This window comes from Ranitomeya imitator, chromosome 7, assembly GCF_032444005.1.
Source record: "Ranitomeya imitator isolate aRanImi1 chromosome 7, aRanImi1.pri, whole genome shotgun sequence".
Classification (NCBI taxonomy): Eukaryota; Metazoa; Chordata; class Amphibia; order Anura; family Dendrobatidae; genus Ranitomeya; species Ranitomeya imitator.
Genome location: NC_091288.1, coordinates 140,191,073 through 140,211,318, shown reverse-complemented (window position 1 = coordinate 140,211,318; position 20,246 = coordinate 140,191,073). Strand labels below are relative to the sequence as shown.

At 37.9% G+C, this 20,246-nt stretch overlaps 9 non-coding genes across 9 annotated transcripts; all 9 read right to left on the bottom strand.

The window, feature by feature from the left end:
* Positions 1–5,062: 5,062 nt before the first annotated feature.
* Positions 5,063–5,136, bottom strand: TRNAT-UGU (transfer RNA threonine (anticodon UGU)). Its single transcript has one exon. It is a non-coding gene; the product is annotated as a tRNA-Thr (tRNA).
* Positions 5,137–6,808: 1,672 nt separating this feature from the next.
* TRNAT-UGU (transfer RNA threonine (anticodon UGU)) lies at positions 6,809–6,882 on the bottom strand. Its single transcript has one exon. It is a non-coding gene; the product is annotated as a tRNA-Thr (tRNA).
* A 799-nt stretch (positions 6,883–7,681) lies between these two features.
* TRNAT-UGU (transfer RNA threonine (anticodon UGU)) lies at positions 7,682–7,755 on the bottom strand. The gene has a single exon. It is a non-coding gene; the product is annotated as a tRNA-Thr (tRNA).
* A 1,672-nt stretch (positions 7,756–9,427) lies between these two features.
* TRNAT-UGU (transfer RNA threonine (anticodon UGU)) lies at positions 9,428–9,501 on the bottom strand. Its single transcript has one exon. It is a non-coding gene; the product is annotated as a tRNA-Thr (tRNA).
* A 799-nt stretch (positions 9,502–10,300) lies between these two features.
* TRNAT-UGU (transfer RNA threonine (anticodon UGU)) lies at positions 10,301–10,374 on the bottom strand. Its single transcript has one exon. It is a non-coding gene; the product is annotated as a tRNA-Thr (tRNA).
* A 799-nt stretch (positions 10,375–11,173) lies between these two features.
* Positions 11,174–11,247, bottom strand: TRNAT-UGU (transfer RNA threonine (anticodon UGU)). The gene has a single exon. It is a non-coding gene; the product is annotated as a tRNA-Thr (tRNA).
* Positions 11,248–14,665: 3,418 nt separating this feature from the next.
* Positions 14,666–14,739, bottom strand: TRNAT-UGU (transfer RNA threonine (anticodon UGU)). The gene has a single exon. It is a non-coding gene; the product is annotated as a tRNA-Thr (tRNA).
* A 4,291-nt stretch (positions 14,740–19,030) lies between these two features.
* Positions 19,031–19,104, bottom strand: TRNAT-UGU (transfer RNA threonine (anticodon UGU)). Its single transcript has one exon. It is a non-coding gene; the product is annotated as a tRNA-Thr (tRNA).
* Positions 19,105–19,903: 799 nt separating this feature from the next.
* On the bottom strand, positions 19,904–19,977 carry TRNAT-UGU (transfer RNA threonine (anticodon UGU)). The gene has a single exon. It is a non-coding gene; the product is annotated as a tRNA-Thr (tRNA).
* Positions 19,978–20,246: the final 269 nt, after the last annotated feature.

The following is a 20,246-nucleotide window of genomic DNA, read 5'->3' as shown; positions in this document are numbered from 1 at the left end:
CAGCAAAAACGTGGAACAGGATTTCATTTTCAGTCATGACAATTAAGAAACCAAGTAAATTATGAATAGCATTCATTCAACGACATTGACAATTTGCAGTATGCAATAGATTCTGGTTCAATGACAAGGCCTTATGTTTTGAAATTCTATAATTGAATGATCCATCTTTTAGCACAGCTTCAATTTGGGACTTGTTTTTCTTCCAAGTTATGACACAGAATAGGCAGATTGAAGGAATGCCACAGCAGGGCCAAAAGGAGGAAAAATTAGGAAAGATTGAAAAGTTGGAATTAAAACCCTGAGGACTGGTTCATTTCTTATGCAGAAGAAATTCTTAAAATCACAATTGCATTATTAGTAGAGACGTAGCCACGGAAAATTTGAGTTATACGTCATTGAAATTCCCATTTCTTAGCTAGGAAGTTTGTTTCTGAGATGATGAAGACAAGGCACTGCTGAGATTTGAACTCAGGGTCTCCTGTTTACAAGACAGGCACTTTAGACAACTAAGCCACAGCGCTACGTACTTACCACATGTATTAAAACCCTGAGCACTGGTTAATTTCTTATGCAGAAGAAACTCTAAATTTCACAATTGCACTATCAGTAGAGACGTAGCCATGGTAAGTTTGAGGTTGTACGTCAATGGAATTCCCATTTTTAAGATAGGAAGTTTGTTTCTGAGATGATGAAAACAAGGCACTACTGAGCTTCGAACTCAGGATCTCCTGTTTACAATACAGGCGCTTTAACCAACTAAGCCACAGCACCACAAGCTTTCCATGTGAAATGCAGGGAACACATAAGAACCAATCGACCATTTCAAGTGGTTAACTTAGCGAAACAACATTGAGTTGAGTTGTATTCCATGCACAGCAAAAACGTGGAACAGGATTTCATTTTCAGTCATGACAATTAAGAAACCAAGTAAATTATGAATAGCATTCATTCAACGACATTGACAATTTGCAGTATGCAATAGATTCTGGTTCAATGACAAGGCCTTATGTTTTGAAATTCTATAATTGAATGATCCATCTTTTAGCACAGCTTCAATTTGGGACTTGTTTTTCTTCCAAGTTATGACACAGAATAGGCAGATTGAAGGAATGCCACAGCAGGGCCAAAAGGAGGAAAAATTAGGAAAGATTGAAAAGTTGGAATTAAAACCCTGAGGACTGGTTCATTTCTTATGCAGAAGAAATTCTTAAAATCACAATTGCATTATTAGTAGAGACGTAGCCACGGAAAATTTGAGTTATACGTCATTGAAATTCCCATTTCTTAGCTAGGAAGTTTGTTTCTGAGATGATGAAGACAAGGCACTGCTGAGATTTGAACTCAGGGTCTCCTGTTTACAAGACAGGCACTTTAGACAACTAAGCCACAGCGCTACGTACTTACCACATGTATTAAAACCCTGAGCACTGGTTCATTTCTTATGCAGAAGAAACTCTAAATTTCACAACTGCACTATCAGTAGAGACGTAGCCATGGTAAGTTTGAGGTTGTACGTCAATGGAATTCCCATTTTTAAGATAGGAAGTTTGTTTCTGAGATGATGAAAACAAGGCACTACTGAGATTCGAACTCAGGATCTCCTGTTTACAATACAGGCGCTTTAACCAACTAAGCCACAGCACCACAAGCTTTCCATGTGAAATGCAGGGAACACATAAGAACCAATCGACCATTTCAAGTGGTTAACTTAGCGAAACAACATTGAGTTGAGTTGTATTCCATGCACAGCAAAAACGTGGAACAGGATTTCATTTTCAGTCATGACAATTAAGAAACCAAGTAAATTATGAATAGCATTCATTCAACGACATTGACAATTTGCAGTATGCAATAGATTCTGGTTCAATGACAAGGCCTTATGTTTTGAAATTCTATAATTGAATGATCCATCTTTTAGCACAGCTTCAATTTGGGACTTGTTTTTCTTCCAAGTTATGACACAGAATAGGCAGATTGAAGGAATGCCACAGCAGGGCCAAAAGGAGGAAAAATTAGGAAAGATTGAAAAGTTGGAATTAAAACCCTGAGGACTGGTTCATTTCTTATGCAGAAGAAATTTTTAAAATCACAATTGCATTATTAGTAGAGACGTAGCCACGGAAAATTTGTGTTATACGTCATTGAAATTCCCATTTCTTAGCTAGGAAGTTTGTTTCTGAGATGATGAAAACAAGGCACTGCTGAGATTTGAACTCAGGGTCTCCTGTTTACAAGACAGGCACTTTAGACAACTAAGCCACAGCGCTACGTACTTACCACATGTATTAAAACCCTGAGCACTGGTTCATTTCTTATGCAGAAGAAACTCTAAATTTCACAATTGCACTATCAGTAGAGACGTAGCCATGGTAAGTTTGAGGTTGTACGTCAATGGAATTCCCATTTTTAAGATAGGAAGTTTGTTTCTGAGATGATGAAAACAAGGCACTGCTGAAATTCGAACTCAGGATCTCCTGTTTACAAGACAGGCGCTTTAACCAACTAAGCCACAGCGCCACAAGCTTTCCTCGTGAAATGCAGGGAACACATAAGAACCAATCGAACATTTCAAGTGGTTAACTTAGCGAAACAACATTGAGTTGAGTTGTATTCCATGCACAGCAAAAACGTGGAACAGGATTTCATTTTCAGTCATGACAATTAAGAAACCAAGTAAATTATGAATAGCATTCATTCAACGACATTGACAATTTGCAGTATGCAATAGATTCTGGTTCAATGACAAGGCCTTATGTTTTGAAATTCTATAATTGAATGATCCATCTTTTAGCACAGCTTCAATTTGGGACTTGTTTTTCTTCCAAGTTATGACACAGAATAGGCAGATTGAAGGAATGCCACAGCAGGGCCAAAAGGAGGAAAAATTAGGAAAGATTGAAAAGTTGGAATTAAAACCCTGAGGACTGGTTCATTTCTTATGCAGAAGAAATTCTTAAAATCACAATTGCATTATTAGTAGAGACGTAGCCACGGAAAATTTGAGTTATACGTCATTGAAATTCCCATTTCTTAGCTAGGAAGTTTGTTTCTGAGATGATGAAGACAAGGCACTGCTGAGATTTGAACTCAGGGTCTCCTGTTTACAAGACAGGCACTTTAGACAACTAAGCCACAGCGCTACGTACTTACCACATGTATTAAAACCCTGAGCACTGGTTAATTTCTTATGCAGAAGAAACTCTAAATTTCACAATTGCACTATCAGTAGAGACGTAGCCATGGTAAGTTTGAGGTTGTACGTCAATGGAATTCCCATTTTTAAGATAGGAAGTTTGTTTCTGAGATGATGAAAACAAGGCACTACTGAGCTTCGAACTCAGGATCTCCTGTTTACAATACAGGCGCTTTAACCAACTAAGCCACAGCACCACAAGCTTTCCATGTGAAATGCAGGGAACACATAAGAACCAATCGACCATTTCAAGTGGTTAACTTAGCGAAACAACATTGAGTTGAGTTGTATTCCATGCACAGCAAAAACGTGGAACAGGATTTCATTTTCAGTCATGACAATTAAGAAACCAAGTAAATTATGAATAGCATTCATTCAACGACATTGACAATTTGCAGTATGCAATAGATTCTGGTTCAATGACAAGGCCTTATGTTTTGAAATTCTATAATTGAATGATCCATCTTTTAGCACAGCTTCAATTTGGGACTTGTTTTTCTTCCAAGTTATGACACAGAATAGGCAGATTGAAGGAATGCCACAGCAGGGCCAAAAGGAGGAAAAATTAGGAAAGATTGAAAAGTTGGAATTAAAACCCTGAGGACTGGTTCATTTCTTATGCAGAAGAAATTCTTAAAATCACAATTGCATTATTAGTAGAGACGTAGCCACGGAAAATTTGAGTTATACGTCATTGAAATTCCCATTTCTTAGCTAGGAAGTTTGTTTCTGAGATGATGAAGACAAGGCACTGCTGAGATTTGAACTCAGGGTCTCCTGTTTACAAGACAGGCACTTTAGACAACTAAGCCACAGCGCTACGTACTTACCACATGTATTAAAACCCTGAGCACTGGTTCATTTCTTATGCAGAAGAAACTCTAAATTTCACAACTGCACTATCAGTAGAGACGTAGCCATGGTAAGTTTGAGGTTGTACGTCAATGGAATTCCCATTTTTAAGATAGGAAGTTTGTTTCTGAGATGATGAAAACAAGGCACTACTGAGATTCGAACTCAGGATCTCCTGTTTACAATACAGGCGCTTTAACCAACTAAGCCACAGCACCACAAGCTTTCCATGTGAAATGCAGGGAACACATAAGAACCAATCGACCATTTCAAGTGGTTAACTTAGCGAAACAACATTGAGTTGAGTTGTATTCCATGCACAGCAAAAACGTGGAACAGGATTTCATTTTCAGTCATGACAATTAAGAAACCAAGTAAATTATGAATAGCATTCATTCAACGACATTGACAATTTGCAGTATGCAATAGATTCTGGTTCAATGACAAGGCCTTATGTTTTGAAATTCTATAATTGAATGATCCATCTTTTAGCACAGCTTCAATTTGGGACTTGTTTTTCTTCCAAGTTATGACACAGAATAGGCAGATTGAAGGAATGCCACAGCAGGGCCAAAAGGAGGAAAAATTAGGAAAGATTGAAAAGTTGGAATTAAAACCCTGAGGACTGGTTCATTTCTTATGCAGAAGAAATTTTTAAAATCACAATTGCATTATTAGTAGAGACGTAGCCACGGAAAATTTGTGTTATACGTCATTGAAATTCCCATTTCTTAGCTAGGAAGTTTGTTTCTGAGATGATGAAAACAAGGCACTGCTGAGATTTGAACTCAGGGTCTCCTGTTTACAAGACAGGCACTTTAGACAACTAAGCCACAGCGCTACGTACTTACCACATGTATTAAAACCCTGAGCACTGGTTCATTTCTTATGCAGAAGAAACTCTAAATTTCACAATTGCACTATCAGTAGAGACGTAGCCATGGTAAGTTTGAGGTTGTACGTCAATGGAATTCCCATTTTTAAGATAGGAAGTTTGTTAAAGAGATGATGAAAACAAGGCACTGCTGAGATTCGAACTCAGGATCTCCTGTTTACAAGACAGGCGCTTTAACCAACTAAGCCACAGCGCCACAAGCTTTCCACGTGAAATGCAGGGAACACATAAGAACCAATCGAACATTTCAAGTGGTTAACTTAGCGAAACAACATTGAGTTGAGTTGTATTCCATGCACAGCAAAAACGTGGAACAGGATTTCATTTTCAGTCATGACAATTAAGAAACCAAGTAAATTATGAATAGCATTCATTCAACGACATTGACAATTTGCAGTATGCAATAGATTCTGGTTCAATGACAAGGCCTTATGTTTTGAAATTCTATAATTGAATGATCCATCTTTTAGCACAGCTTCAATTTGGGACTTGTTTTTCTTCCAAGTTATGACACAGAATAGGCAGATTGAAGGAATGCCACAGCAGGGCCAAAAGGAGGAAAAATTAGGAAAGATTGAAAAGTTGGAATTAAAACCCTGAGGACTGGTTCATTTCTTATGCAGAAGAAATTCTTAAAATCACAATTGCATTATTAGTAGAGACGTAGCCACGGAAAATTTGAGTTATACGTCATTGAAATTCCCATTTCTTAGCTAGGAAGTTTGTTTCTGAGATGATGAAGACAAGGCACTGCTGAGATTTGAACTCAAGGTCTCCTGTTTACAAGACAGGCACTTTAGACAACTAAGCCACAGCGCTACGTACTTACCACATGTATTAAAACCCTGAGCACTGGTTCATTTCTTATGCAGAAGAAACTCTAAATTTCACAATTGCACTATCAGTAGAGACGTAGCCATGGTAAGTTTGAGGTTGTACGTCAATGGAATTCCCATTTTTAAGATAGGAAGTTTGTTTCTGAGATGATGAAAACAAGGCACTGCTGAAATTCGAACTCAGGATCTCCTGTTTACAAGACAGGCGCTTTAACCAACTAAGCCACAGCGCCACAAGCTTTCCTCGTGAAATGCAGGGAACACATAAGAACCAATCGAACATTTCAAGTGGTTAACTTAGCGAAACAACATTGAGTTGAGTTGTATTCCATGCACAGCAAAAACGTGGAACAGGATTTCATTTTCAGTCATGACAATTAAGAAACCAAGTAAATTATGAATAGCATTCATTCAACGACATTGACAATTTGCAGTATGCAATAGATTCTGGTTCAATGACAAGGCCTTATGTTTTGAAATTCTATAATTGAATGATCCATCTTTTAGCACAGCTTCAATTTGGGACTTGTTTTTCTTCCAAGTTATGACACAGAATAGGCAGATTGAAGGAATGCCACAGCAGGGCCAAAAGGAGGAAAAATTAGGAAAGATTGAAAAGTTGGAATTAAAACCCTGAGGACTGGTTCATTTCTTATGCAGAAGAAATTCTTAAAATCACAATTGCATTATTAGTAGAGACGTAGCCACGGAAAATTTGTGTTATACGTCATTGAAATTCCCATTTCTTAGCTAGGAAGTTTGTTTCTGAGATGATGAAAACAAGGCACTGCTGAGATTTGAACTCAGGGTCTCCTGTTTACAAGACAGGCACTTTAGACAACTAAGCCACAGCGCTACGTACTTACCACATGTATTAAAACCCTGAGCACTGGTTCATTTCTTATGCAGAAGAAACTCTAAATTTCACAATTGCACTATCAGTAGAGACGTAGCCATGGTAAGTTTGAGGTTGTACGTCAATGGAATTCCCATTTTTAAGATAGGAAGTTTGTTAAAGAGATGATGAAAACAAGGCACTGCTGAGATTCGAACTCAGGATCTCCTGTTTACAAGACAGGCGCTTTAACCAACTAAGCCACAGCGCCACAAGCTTTCCACGTGAAATGCAGGGAACACATAAGAACCAATCGAACATTTCAAGTGGTTAACTTAGCGAAACAACATTGAGTTGAGTTGTATTCCATGCACAGCAAAAACGTGGAACAGGATTTCATTTTCAGTCATGACAATTAAGAAACCAAGTAAATTATGAATAGCATTCATTCAACGACATTGACAATTTGCAGTATGCAATAGATTCTGGTTCAATGACAAGGCCTTATGTTTTGAAATTCTATAATTGAATGATCCATCTTTTAGCACAGCTTCAATTTGGGACTTGTTTTTCTTCCAAGTTATGACACAGAATAGGCAGATTGAAGGAATGCCACAGCAGGGCCAAAAGGAGGAAAAATTAGGAAAGATTGAAAAGTTGGAATTAAAACCCTGAGGACTGGTTCATTTCTTATGCAGAAGAAATTCTTAAAATCACAATTGCATTATTAGTAGAGACGTAGCCACGGAAAATTTGTGTTATACGTCATTGAAATTCCCATTTCTTAGCTAGGAAGTTTGTTTCTGAGATGATGAAAACAAGGCACTGCTGAGATTTTAACTCAGGGTCTCCTGTTTACAAGACAGGCACTTTAGACAACTAAGCCACAGCGCTACGTACTTACCACATGTATTAAAACCCTGAGCACTGGTTCATTTCTTATGCAGAAGAAACTCTAAATTTCACAATTGCACTATCAGTAGAGACGTAGCCATGGTAAGTTTGAGGTTGTACGTCAATGGAATTCCCATTTTTAAGATAGGAAGTTTGTTAAAGAGATGATGAAAACAAGGCACTGCTGAGATTCGAACTCAGGATCTCCTGTTTACAAGACAGGCGCTTTAACCAACTAAGCCACAGCGCCACAAGCTTTCCACGTGAAATGCAGGGAACACATAAGAACCAATCGAACATTTCAAGTGGTTAACTTAGCGAAACAACATTGAGTTGAGTTGTATTCCATGCACAGCAAAAACGTGGAACAGGATTTCATTTTCAGTCATGACAATTAAGAAACCAAGTAAATTATGAATAGCATTCATTCAACGACATTGACAATTTGCAGTATGCAATAGATTCTGGTTCAATGACAAGGCCTTATGTTTTGAAATTCTATAATTGAATGATCCATCTTTTAGCACAGCTTCAATTTGGGACTTGTTTTTCTTCCAAGTTATGACACAGAATAGGCAGATTGAAGGAATGCCACAGCAGGGCCAAAAGGAGGAAAAATTAGGAAAGATTGAAAAGTTGGAATTAAAACCCTGAGGACTGGTTCATTTCTTATGCAGAAGAAATTCTTAAAATCACAATTGCATTATTAGTAGAGACGTAGCCACGGAAAATTTGAGTTATACGTCATTGAAATTCCCATTTCTTAGCTAGGAAGTTTGTTTCTGAGATGATGAAGACAAGGCACTGCTGAGATTTGAACTCAAGGTCTCCTGTTTACAAGACAGGCACTTTAGACAACTAAGCCACAGCGCTACGTACTTACCACATGTATTAAAACCCTGAGCACTGGTTCATTTCTTATGCAGAAGAAACTCTAAATTTCACAATTGCACTATCAGTAGAGACGTAGCCATGGTAAGTTTGAGGTTGTACGTCAATGGAATTCCCATTTTTAAGATAGGAAGTTTGTTTCTGAGATGATGAAAACAAGGCACTGCTGAAATTCGAACTCAGGATCTCCTGTTTACAAGACAGGCGCTTTAACCAACTAAGCCACAGCGCCACAAGCTTTCCTCGTGAAATGCAGGGAACACATAAGAACCAATCGAACATTTCAAGTGGTTAACTTAGCGAAACAACATTGAGTTGAGTTGTATTCCATGCACAGCAAAAACGTGGAACAGGATTTCATTTTCAGTCATGACAATTAAGAAACCAAGTAAATTATGAATAGCATTCATTCAACGACATTGACAATTTGCAGTATGCAATAGATTCTGGTTCAATGACAAGGCCTTATGTTTTGAAATTCTATAATTGAATGATCCATCTTTTAGCACAGCTTCAATTTGGGACTTGTTTTTCTTCCAAGTTATGACACAGAATAGGCAGATTGAAGGAATGCCACAGCAGGGCCAAAAGGAGGAAAAATTAGGAAAGATTGAAAAGTTGGAATTAAAACCCTGAGGACTGGTTCATTTCTTATGCAGAAGAAATTCTTAAAATCACAATTGCATTATTAGTAGAGACGTAGCCACGGAAAATTTGTGTTATACGTCATTGAAATTCCCATTTCTTAGCTAGGAAGTTTGTTTCTGAGATGATGAAAACAAGGCACTGCTGAGATTTTAACTCAGGGTCTCCTGTTTACAAGACAGGCACTTTAGACAACTAAGCCACAGCGCTACGTACTTACCACATGTATTAAAACCCTGAGCACTGGTTCATTTCTTATGCAGAAGAAACTCTAAATTTCACAATTGCACTATCAGTAGAGACGTAGCCATGGTAAGTTTGAGGTTGTACGTCAATGGAATTCCCATTTTTAAGATAGGAAGTTTGTTAAAGAGATGATGAAAACAAGGCACTGCTGAGATTCGAACTCAGGATCTCCTGTTTACAAGACAGGCGCTTTAACCAACTAAGCCACAGCGCCACAAGCTTTCCACGTGAAATGCAGGGAACACATAAGAACCAATCGAACATTTCAAGTGGTTAACTTAGCGAAACAACATTGAGTTGAGTTGTATTCCATGCACAGCAAAAACGTGGAACAGGATTTCATTTTCAGTCATGACAATTAAGAAACCAAGTAAATTATGAATAGCATTCATTCAACGACATTGACAATTTGCAGTATGCAATAGATTCTGGTTCAATGACAAGGCCTTATGTTTTGAAATTCTATAATTGAATGATCCATCTTTTAGCACAGCTTCAATTTGGGACTTGTTTTTCTTCCAAGTTATGACACAGAATAGGCAGATTGAAGGAATGCCACAGCAGGGCCAAAAGGAGGAAAAATTAGGAAAGATTGAAAAGTTGGAATTAAAACCCTGAGGACTGGTTCATTTCTTATGCAGAAGAAATTCTTAAAATCACAATTGCATTATTAGTAGAGACGTAGCCACGGAAAATTTGTGTTATACGTCATTGAAATTCCCATTTCTTAGCTAGGAAGTTTGTTTCTGAGATGATGAAAACAAGGCACTGCTGAGATTTTAACTCAGGGTCTCCTGTTTACAAGACAGGCACTTTAGACAACTAAGCCACAGCGCTACGTACTTACCACATGTATTAAAACCCTGAGCACTGGTTCATTTCTTATGCAGAAGAAACTCTAAATTTCACAATTGCACTATCAGTAGAGACGTAGCCATGGTAAGTTTGAGGTTGTACGTCAATGGAATTCCCATTTTTAAGATAGGAAGTTTGTTAAAGAGATGATGAAAACAAGGCACTGCTGAGATTCGAACTCAGGATCTCCTGTTTACAAGACAGGCGCTTTAACCAACTAAGCCACAGCGCCACAAGCTTTCCACGTGAAATGCAGGGAACACATAAGAACCAATCGAACATTTCAAGTGGTTAACTTAGCGAAACAACATTGAGTTGAGTTGTATTCCATGCACAGCAAAAACGTGGAACAGGATTTCATTTTCAGTCATGACAATTAAGAAACCAAGTAAATTATGAATAGCATTCATTCAACGACATTGACAATTTGCAGTATGCAATAGATTCTGGTTCAATGACAAGGCCTTATGTTTTGAAATTCTATAATTGAATGATCCATCTTTTAGCACAGCTTCAATTTGGGACTTGTTTTTCTTCCAAGTTATGACACAGAATAGGCAGATTGAAGGAATGCCACAGCAGGGCCAAAAGGAGGAAAAATTAGGAAAGATTGAAAAGTTGGAATTAAAACCCTGAGGACTGGTTCATTTCTTATGCAGAAGAAATTCTTAAAATCACAATTGCATTATTAGTAGAGACGTAGCCACGGAAAATTTGTGTTATACGTCATTGAAATTCCCATTTCTTAGCTAGGAAGTTTGTTTCTGAGATGATGAAAACAAGGCACTGCTGAGATTTTAACTCAGGGTCTCCTGTTTACAAGACAGGCACTTTAGACAACTAAGCCACAGCGCTACGTACTTACCACATGTATTAAAACCCTGAGCACTGGTTCATTTCTTATGCAGAAGAAACTCTAAATTTCACAATTGCACTATCAGTAGAGACGTAGCCATGGTAAGTTTGAGGTTGTACGTCAATGGAATTCCCATTTTTAAGATAGGAAGTTTGTTAAAGAGATGATGAAAACAAGGCACTGCTGAGATTCGAACTCAGGATCTCCTGTTTACAAGACAGGCGCTTTAACCAACTAAGCCACAGCGCCACAAGCTTTCCACGTGAAATGCAGGGAACACATAAGAACCAATCGAACATTTCAAGTGGTTAACTTAGCGAAACAACATTGAGTTGAGTTGTATTCCATGCACAGCAAAAACGTGGAACAGGATTTCATTTTCAGTCATGACAATTAAGAAACCAAGTAAATTATGAATAGCATTCATTCAACGACATTGACAATTTGCAGTATGCAATAGATTCTGGTTCAATGACAAGGCCTTATGTTTTGAAATTCTATAATTGAATGATCCATCTTTTAGCACAGCTTCAATTTGGGACTTGTTTTTCTTCCAAGTTATGACACAGAATAGGCAGATTGAAGGAATGCCACAGCAGGGCCAAAAGGAGGAAAAATTAGGAAAGATTGAAAAGTTGGAATTAAAACCCTGAGGACTGGTTCATTTCTTATGCAGAAGAAATTCTTAAAATCACAATTGCATTATTAGTAGAGACGTAGCCACGGAAAATTTGAGTTATACGTCATTGAAATTCCCATTTCTTAGCTAGGAAGTTTGTTTCTGAGATGATGAAGACAAGGCACTGCTGAGATTTGAACTCAGGGTCTCCTGTTTACAAGACAGGCACTTTAGACAACTAAGCCACAGCGCTACGTACTTACCACATGTATTAAAACCCTGAGCACTGGTTAATTTCTTATGCAGAAGAAACTCTAAATTTCACAATTGCACTATCAGTAGAGACGTAGCCATGGTAAGTTTGAGGTTGTACGTCAATGGAATTCCCATTTTTAAGATAGGAAGTTTGTTTCTGAGATGATGAAAACAAGGCACTACTGAGCTTCGAACTCAGGATCTCCTGTTTACAATACAGGCGCTTTAACCAACTAAGCCACAGCACCACAAGCTTTCCATGTGAAATGCAGGGAACACATAAGAACCAATCGACCATTTCAAGTGGTTAACTTAGCGAAACAACATTGAGTTGAGTTGTATTCCATGCACAGCAAAAACGTGGAACAGGATTTCATTTTCAGTCATGACAATTAAGAAACCAAGTAAATTATGAATAGCATTCATTCAACGACATTGACAATTTGCAGTATGCAATAGATTCTGGTTCAATGACAAGGCCTTATGTTTTGAAATTCTATAATTGAATGATCCATCTTTTAGCACAGCTTCAATTTGGGACTTGTTTTTCTTCCAAGTTATGACACAGAATAGGCAGATTGAAGGAATGCCACAGCAGGGCCAAAAGGAGGAAAAATTAGGAAAGATTGAAAAGTTGGAATTAAAACCCTGAGGACTGGTTCATTTCTTATGCAGAAGAAATTCTTAAAATCACAATTGCATTATTAGTAGAGACGTAGCCACGGAAAATTTGAGTTATACGTCATTGAAATTCCCATTTCTTAGCTAGGAAGTTTGTTTCTGAGATGATGAAGACAAGGCACTGCTGAGATTTGAACTCAGGGTCTCCTGTTTACAAGACAGGCACTTTAGACAACTAAGCCACAGCGCTACGTACTTACCACATGTATTAAAACCCTGAGCACTGGTTAATTTCTTATGCAGAAGAAACTCTAAATTTCACAATTGCACTATCAGTAGAGACGTAGCCATGGTAAGTTTGAGGTTGTACGTCAATGGAATTCCCATTTTTAAGATAGGAAGTTTGTTTCTGAGATGATGAAAACAAGGCACTACTGAGCTTCGAACTCAGGATCTCCTGTTTACAATACAGGCGCTTTAACCAACTAAGCCACAGCACCACAAGCTTTCCATGTGAAATGCAGGGAACACATAAGAACCAATCGACCATTTCAAGTGGTTAACTTAGCGAAACAACATTGAGTTGAGTTGTATTCCATGCACAGCAAAAACGTGGAACAGGATTTCATTTTCAGTCATGACAATTAAGAAACCAAGTAAATTATGAATAGCATTCATTCAACGACATTGACAATTTGCAGTATGCAATAGATTCTGGTTCAATGACAAGGCCTTATGTTTTGAAATTCTATAATTGAATGATCCATCTTTTAGCACAGCTTCAATTTGGGACTTGTTTTTCTTCCAAGTTATGACACAGAATAGGCAGATTGAAGGAATGCCACAGCAGGGCCAAAAGGAGGAAAAATTAGGAAAGATTGAAAAGTTGGAATTAAAACCCTGAGGACTGGTTCATTTCTTATGCAGAAGAAATTTTTAAAATCACAATTGCATTATTAGTAGAGACGTAGCCACGGAAAATTTGAGTTATACGTCATTGAAATTCCCATTTCTTAGCTAGGAAGTTTGTTTCTGAGATGATAAAGACAAGGCACTGCTGAGATTTGAACTCAGGGTCTCCTGTTTACAAGACAGGCACTTTAGACAACTAAGCCACAGCGCTACGTACTTACCACATGTATTAAAACCCTGAGCACTGGTTAATTTCTTATGCAGAAGAAACTCTAAATTTCACAATTGCACTATCAGTAGAGACGTAGCCATGGTAAGTTTGAGGTTGTACGTCAATGGAATTCCCATTTTTAAGATAGGAAGTTTGTTTCTGAGATGATGAAAACAAGGCACTACTGAGCTTCGAACTCAGGATCTCCTGTTTACAATACAGGCGCTTTAACCAACTAAGCCACAGCACCACAAGCTTTCCATGTGAAATGCAGGGAACACATAAGAACCAATCGACCATTTCAAGTGGTTAACTTAGCGAAACAACATTGAGTTGAGTTGTATTCCATGCACAGCAAAAACGTGGAACAGGATTTCATTTTCAGTCATGACAATTAAGAAACCAAGTAAATTATGAATAGCATTCATTCAACGACATTGACAATTTGCAGTATGCAATAGATTCTGGTTCAATGACAAGGCCTTATGTTTTGAAATTCTATAATTGAATGATCCATCTTTTAGCACAGCTTCAATTTGGGACTTGTTTTTCTTCCAAGTTATGACACAGAATAGGCAGATTGAAGGAATGCCACAGCAGGGCCAAAAGGAGGAAAAATTAGGAAAGATTGAAAAGTTGGAATTAAAACCCTGAGGACTGGTTCATTTCTTATGCAGAAGAAATTCTTAAAATCACAATTGCATTATTAGTAGAGACGTAGCCACGGAAAATTTGAGTTATACGTCATTGAAATTCCCATTTCTTAGCTAGGAAGTTTGTTTCTGAGATGATGAAAACAAGGCACTGCTGAGATTTGAACTCAGGGTCTCCTGTTTACAAGACAGGCACTTTAGACAACTAAGCCACAGCGCTACGTACTTACCACATGTATTAAAACCCTGAGCACTGGTTCATTTCTTATGCAGAAGAAACTCTAAATTTCACAATTGCACTATCAGTAGAGACGTAGCCATGGTAAGTTTGAGGTTGTACGTCAATGGAATTCCCATTTTTAAGATAGGAAGTTTGTTAAAGAGATGATGAAAACAAGGCACTGCTGAGATTCGAACTCAGGATCTCCTGTTTACAAGACAGGCGCTTTAACCAACTAAGCCACAGCGCCACAAGCTTTCCATGTGAAATGCAGGGAACACATAAGAACCAATCGAACATTTCAAGTGGTTAACTTAGCGAAACAACATTGAGTTGAGTTGTATTCCATGCACAGCAAAAACGTGGAACAGGATTTCATTTTCAGTCATGACAATTAAGAAACCAAGTAAATTATGAATAGCATTCATTCAACGACATTGACAATTTGCAGTATGCAATAGATTCTGGTTCAATGACAAGGCCTTATGTTTTGAAATTCTATAATTGAATGATCCATCTTTTAGCACAGCTTCAATTTGGGACTTGTTTTTCTTCCAAGTTATGACACAGAATAGGCAGATTGAAGGAATGCCACAGCAGGGCCAAAAGGAGGAAAAATTAGGAAAGATTGAAAAGTTGGAATTAAAACCCTGAGGACTGGTTCATTTCTTATGCAGAAGAAATTCTTAAAATCACAATTGCATTATTAGTAGAGACGTAGCCACGGAAAATTTGAGTTATACGTCATTGAAATTCCCATTTCTTAGCTAGGAAGTTTGTTTCTGAGATGATGAAGACAAGGCACTGCTGAGATTTGAACTCAAGGTCTCCTGTTTACAAGACAGGCACTTTAGACAACTAAGCCACAGCGCTACGTACTTACCACATGTATTAAAACCCTGAGCACTGGTTCATTTCTTATGCAGAAGAAACTCTAAATTTCACAATTGCACTATCAGTAGAGACGTAGCCATGGTAAGTTTGAGGTTGTACGTCAATGGAATTCCCATTTTTAAGATAGGAAGTTTGTTTCTGAGATGATGAAAACAAGGCACTGCTGAAATTCGAACTCAGGATCTCCTGTTTACAAGACAGGCGCTTTAACCAACTAAGCCACAGCGCCACAAGCTTTCCTCGTGAAATGCAGGGAACACATAAGAACCAATCGAACATTTCAAGTGGTTAACTTAGCGAAACAACATTGAGTTGAGTTGTATTCCATGCACAGCAAAAACGTGGAACAGGATTTCATTTTCAGTCATGACAATTAAGAAACCAAGTAAATTATGAATAGCATTCATTCAACGACATTGACAATTTGCAGTATGCAATAGATTCTGGTTCAATGACAAGGCCTTATGTTTTGAAATTCTATAATTGAATGATCCATCTTTTAGCACAGCTTCAATTTGGGACTTGTTTTTCTTCCAAGTTATGACACAGAATAGGCAGATTGAAGGAATGCCACAGCAGGGCCAAAAGGAGGAAAAATTAGGAAAGATTGAAAAGTTGGAATTAAAACCCTGAGGACTGGTTCATTTCTTATGCAGAAGAAATTCTTAAAATCACAATTGCATTATTAGTAGAGACGTAGCCACGGAAAATTTGAGTTATACGTCATTGAAATTCCCATTTCTTAGCTAGGAAGTTTGTTTCTGAGATGATGAAGACAAGGCACTGCTGAGATTTGAACTCAGGGTCTCCTGTTTACAAGACAGGCACTTTAGACAACTAAGCCACAGCGCTACGTACTTACCACATGTATTAAAACCCTGAGCACTGGTTAATTTCTTATGCAGAAGAAACTCTAAATTTCACAATTGCACTATCAGTAGAGACGTAGCCATGGTAAGTTTGAGGTTGTACGTCAATGGAATTCCCATTTTTAAGATAGGAAGTTTGTTTCTGAGATGATGAAAACAAGGCACTACTGAGCTTCGAACTCAGGATCTCCTGTTTACAATACAGGCGCTTTAACCAACTAAGCCACAGCACCACAAGCTTTCCATGTGAAATGCAGGGAACACATAAGAACCAATCGACCATTTCAAGTGGTTAACTTAGCGAAACAACATTGAGTTGAGTTGTATTCCATGCACAGCAAAAACGTGGAACAGGATTTCATTTTCAGTCATGACAATTAAGAAACCAAGTAAATTATGAATAGCATTCATTCAACGACATTGACAATTTGCAGTATGCAATAGATTCTGGTTCAATGACAAGGCCTTATGTTTTGAAATTCTATAATTGAATGATCCATCTTTTAGCACAGCTTCAATTTGGGACTTGTTTTTCTTCCAAGTTATGACACAGAATAGGCAGATTGAAGGAATGCCACAGCAGGGCCAAAAGGAGGAAAAATTAGGAAAGATTGAAAAGTTGGAATTAAAACCCTGAGGACTGGTTCATTTCTTATGCAGAAGAAATTCTTAAAATCACAATTGCATTATTAGTAGAGACGTAGCCACGGAAAATTTGAGTTATACGTCATTGAAATTCCCATTTCTTAGCTAGGAAGTTTGTTTCTGAGATGATGAAGACAAGGCACTGCTGAGATTTGAACTCAGGGTCTCCTGTTTACAAGACAGGCACTTTAGACAACTAAGCCACAGCGCTACGTACTTACCACATGTATTAAAACCCTGAGCACTGGTTCATTTCTTATGCAGAAGAAACTCTATATTTCACAATTGCACTATCAGTAGAGACGTAGCCATGGTAAGTTTGAGGTTGTACGTCAATGGAATTCCCATTTTTAAGATAGGAAGTTTGTTTCTGAGATGATGAAAACAAGGCACTACTGAGCTTCGAACTCAGGATCTCCTGTTTACAATACAGGCGCTTTAACCAACTAAGCCACAGCACCACAAGCTTTCCATGTGAAATGCAGGGAACACATAAGAACCAATCGACCATTTCAAGTGGTTAACTTAGCGAAACAACATTGAGTTGAGTTGTATTCCATGCACAGCAAAAACGTGGAACAGGATTTCATTTTCAGTCATGACAATTAAGAAACCAAGTAAATTATGAATAGCATTCATTCAACGACATTGACAATTTGCAGTATGCAATAGATTCTGGTTCAATGACAAGGCCTTATGTTTTGAAATTCTATAATTGAATGATCCATCTTTTAGCACAGCTTCAATTTGGGACTTGTTTTTCTTCCAAGTTATGACACAGAATAGGCAGATTGAAGGAATGCCACAGCAGGGCCAAAAGGAGGAAAAATTAGGAAAGATTGAAAAGTTGGAATTAAAACCCTGAGGACTGGTTCATTTCTTATGCAGAAGACATTCTTAAAATCACAATTGCATTATTAGTAGAGACGTAGCCACGGAAAATTTGAGTTATACGTCATTGAAATTCCCATTTCTTAGCTAGGAAGTTTGTTTCTGAGATGATGAAGACAAGGCACTGCTGAGATTTGAACTCAGGGTCTCCTGTTTACAAGACAGGCACTTTAGACAACTAAGCCACAGCGCTACGTACTTACCACATGTATTAAAACCCTGAGCACTGGTTCATTTCTTATGCAGAAGAAACTCTAAATTTCACAATTGCACTATCAGTAGAGACGTAGCCATGGTAAGTTTGAGGTTGTACGTCAATGGAATTCCCATTTTTAAGATAGGAAGTTTGTTTCTGAGATGATGAAAACAAGGCACTACTGAGATTCGAACTCAGGATCTCCTGTTTACAATACAGGCGCTTTAACCAACTAAGCCACAGCACCACAAGCTTTCCATGTGAAATGCAGGGAACACATAAGAACCAATCGACCATTTCAAGTGGTTAACTTAGCGAAACAACATTGAGTTGAGTTGTATTCCATGCACAGCAAAAACGTGGAACAGGATTTCATTTTCAGTCATGACAATTAAGAAACCAAGTAAATTATGAATAGCATTCATTCAACGACATTGACAATTTGCAGTATGCAATAGATTCTGGTTCAATGACAAGGCCTTATGTTTTGAAATTCTATAATTGAATGATCCATCTTTTAGCACAGCTTCAATTTGGGACTTGTTTTTCTTCCAAGTTATGACACAGAATAGGCAGATTGAAGGAATGCCACAGCAGGGCCAAAAGGAGGAAAAATTAGGAAAGATTGAAAAGTTGGAATTAAAACCCTGAGGACTGGTTCATTTCTTATGCAGAAGAAATTTTTAAAATCACAATTGCATTATTAGTAGAGACGTAGCCACGGAAAATTTGTGTTATACGTCATTGAAATTCCCATTTCTTAGCTAGGAAGTTTGTTTCTGAGATGATGAAAACAAGGCACTGCTGAGATTTGAACTCAGGGTCTCCTGTTTACAAGACAGGCACTTTAGACAACTAAGCCACAGCGCTACGTACTTACCACATGTATTAAAACCCTGAGCACTGGTTCATTTCTTATGCAGAAGAAACTCTAAATTTCACAATTGCACTATCAGTAGAGACGTAGCCATGGTAAGTTTGAGGTTGTACGTCAATGGAATTCCCATTTTTAAGATAGGAAGTTTGTTAAAGAGATGATGAAAACAAGGCACTGCTGAGATTCGAACTCAGGATCTCCTGTTTACAAGACAGGCGCTTTAACCAACTAAGCCACAGCGCCACAAGCTTTCCACGTGAAATGCAGGGAACACATAAGAACCAATCGAACATTTCAAGTGGTTAACTTAGCGAAACAACATTGAGTTGAGTTGTATTCCATGCACAGCAAAAACGTGGAACAGGATTTCATTTTCAGTCATGACAATTAAGAAACCAAGTAAATTATGAATAGCATTCATTCAACGACATTGACAATTTGCAGTATGCAATAGATTCTGGTTCAATGACAAGGCCTTATGTTTTGAAATTCTATAATTGAATGATCCATCTTTTAGCACAGCTTCAATTTGGGACTTGTTTTTCTTCCAAGTTATGACACAGAATAGGCAGATTGAAGGAATGCCACAGCAGGGCCAAAAGGAGGAAAAATTAGGAAAGATTGAAAAGTTGGAATTAAAACCCTGAGGACTGGTTCATTTCTTATGCAGAAGAAATTCTTAAAATCACAATTGCATTATTAGTAGAGACGTAGCCACGGAAAATTTGTGTTATACGTCATTGAAATTCCCATTTCTTAGCTAGGAAGTTTGTTTCTGAGATGATGAAAACAAGGCACTGCTGAGATTTGAACTCAGGGTCTCCTGTTTACAAGACAGGCACTTTAGACAACTAAGCCACAGCGCTACGTACTTACCACATGTATTAAAACCCTGAGCACTGGTTCATTTCTTATGCAGAAGAAACTCTAAATTTCACAATTGCACTATCAGTAGAGACGTAGCCATGGTAAGTTTGAGGTTGTACGTCAATGGAATTCCCATTTTTAAGATAGGAAGTTTGTTAAAGAGATGATGAAAACAAGGCACTGCTGAGATTCGAACTCAGGATCTCCTGTTTACAAGACAGGCGCTTTAACCAACTAAGCCACAGCGCCACAAGCTTTCCACGTGAAATGCAGGGAACACATAAGAACCAATCGAACATTTCAAGTGGTTAACTTAGCGAAACAACATTGAGTTGAGTTGTATTCCATGCACAGCAAAAACGTGGAACAGGATTTCATTTTCAGTCATGACAATTAAGAAACCAAGTAAATTATGAATAGCATTCATTCAACGACATTGACAATTTGCAGTATGCAATAGATTCTGGTTCAATGACAAGGCCTTATGTTTTGAAATTCTATAATTGAATGATCCATCT